The sequence below is a fragment of the Hibiscus syriacus genome, unplaced genomic scaffold (assembly GCF_006381635.1).
Source record: "Hibiscus syriacus cultivar Baekdansim isolate YM2019G1 unplaced genomic scaffold, ASM638163v2 tig00110560_pilon, whole genome shotgun sequence".
NCBI lineage: Eukaryota > Viridiplantae > Streptophyta > Magnoliopsida > Malvales > Malvaceae > Hibiscus > Hibiscus syriacus.
This window is the reverse complement of record NW_024062781.1, coordinates 168,957-171,661: the sequence shown is the minus strand read 5'-3', so window position 1 is coordinate 171,661 and position 2,705 is coordinate 168,957.

The window sequence follows — 2,705 nt, the reverse complement described above, 5'->3', positions numbered from 1 at the left end:
ATCAATCTTATAATAAACACACTATATTTGACATTTTTCTCTTCTGATAAAAATTAAAAGTTCGTTTTGACCTGGTTCTACATAGGGATGGGTATGGGTTAGGTTGGTTTGGGTTGAATTTCAGTCAACCCGACCGGCCTGAAATTATATACACTTCACTCGAAGCTCGACCCGACTCGAGTTTAGGTGCGACTTCATCCGGTCCGAACACGACCCGGCTTTTAGATATAAAACATGAACCCCACCCGAGCTGACCCAATATGGAATATATATTATTTTTATTCAATAAAACCAATGATCTAATTGAAAAAATATAAAGGGTTAATATTGCATTTATCCTTAAAAAAAAAGATAAATTTAAATTATTTTTTGGGTCATGTCGGATAGGATATTTTCACCATAAACTCAAACCCAATTTTCTTTTATAAAAAAAATATAATTCGATTGGGTCGAATCGGGTCAGAACCTATATACTTTGTTCCCGTGCCCATCCCTAATTCTACAGTTGTTTTTTTTTCTTTTTAAATATAACATGTTTATATTTATGCAAATTAAAAGCAAAATAAGGATAAGACGAGGCAGGTCTCAAAATCAAAACTTTAGACATTGAAAAGAAGAGGAAATAAAGAGTAAAGAACAAATTTGGCAGAGAAAATGAGACGAGGAAACGACATATATATATATATATATATATATATTATGATAATTGAAAAAAAATAATTTAATGGCATAGAATAAGGATGCAACCAAATTCATGTAAATGTGGTGGTCCAATTCCATTTCTTCATGTTCCCTTGGCAGCATGCTTATACATCTTCAGCCTCTAGCCCAGCATTGCAAATTATAATAAGAGACAAATATAAAATTTTATGTTCGAAGAGATGAGTTTATAAATTTAAAAAATGAAAATAAATTTTCAATTAAAAATTCAAAGAAAATGTCGAAAGTATAGAAATTTAAATTTTGTTAGGGGACGACTGCTGGTCCAATTAATAAAGTTTCATCTCATTCAAGTTATCAAACCATAAAAGGAACACAATTGATCAGTCCATGATCATCTGTTATCAGTAAAAGAGAAGCCTCTTCCAAAGTGTAATCAAAGGGCACCAGAACTCTTTTCACTAGTGCAAGCCAAACCCCACATTTTAACTTTCTTCACACACGCATGTACAATAAACAAATTATATGTGATCATCATGTCATGGAAGGTCAAACTTTAAGCAAACATAACTCACAGCTGGGGGAGCATAGGGGAGAGAGAGCAACCACCGCCTTTTATCTATAAAGTTCTGGTACCTTCTTGCACTCAAAGCAACTACATTTTTTGGGGTAATTTATATATTTAGCCTACTAATTGTTCCGGTGATTTCGTTTTAGTCATTCGACTATTTTTTTTTTCAAAATCATATTGGGCATTATGTTTTGGTTTCATTTCTATCACCCGCAGTTAAATTACATATTTTACATAACTATTGACATGATATTTTCATTTTTCCCAACAATGATGTGATATTATCTTATGATGACACGTCAACTTCACTATTAATTTCTTAACGGCGGGTGCCCAACATGAAACCAAAATGCGACGTTATGTATGATTTTGAAAGAAAAATAGTCGAGTGACCAAAACGAAATCGAGCAAATAGTTAGGTGATTAAATATGCAGTTTACCATTTTCTTCGTTAGATGAAGCACCAATCAAGCAAAAAGATAACCATTGATTCCTCACCCCTTTTCACAATTGAAGAAGGGTACACCTAGTTTTTCTCTTTTGAACTTTTGGAATCCTTAAAGAGTTGGCAACAAAAGGGAAGAAGAATCCCACTTAGAATAAGCCTGAGGGAGAAAGGCTACTTTTTCCCACCACTAATGGTGTGGAAAAATTAGGGTTTTGTGCCACTCATCTCTTTCATCCTTTGCAAACAAGCATATTCAACTTTTAGGGGGGGAAATATTGAAGAAAAGGCTTGTAAGATTGATTGACTGACCCTTGTTGGTACGTCTATGTGAAAAGCAAGACATGCCTACGTGAGGCACTTAAACCATACACATTAAATATATGCATCCAAGGTGTGATATTTGGGCTTCATCAAGGGATAAAAGACATACTTAAAAAGACACCCAACTTTCAGCAGGGTCTACCTTGATTAGTTGATAAATAATATTCTTGTATAACCAATAATTTGAATATAATAAACTATAAAAAATCACAAAACCTTTTATATAACCGAAGTTAACGATCATATTAGATATTTATAATTGATTAATAACATTAATCATCATAACATGACTTTTTAAATATAAATAAGTATACATTTTTAATAAATTGAAATGATTACAAGGTAATATATATTCAAAATCTTTATTAACTATCAGTAATACATACATTATAGATGCAACTGTTCAAACCTAAATCCTCTAACGATAAACACTCTCTTTTATCACTGAGACCATTTGTTAAATTCATAATTATATTTTATTAAACATTAGAAATCTCATGCTCTATTTTTTTTCTTGGTATGAAATGGAACCAACAAAATTGATAACGATAAAGTATATCTAAGATTTATTTACTCTTGTTGATAATTTTTAGATCAAATAGTTAAAAGCTTTCGGTTAACACACCCTTTTTTGGTTACAAAAAGTTTAGACCAGAGGTTGCTCTCACAGTCTAGGGTCAGGACATACCTAGATCAAATTGGGAT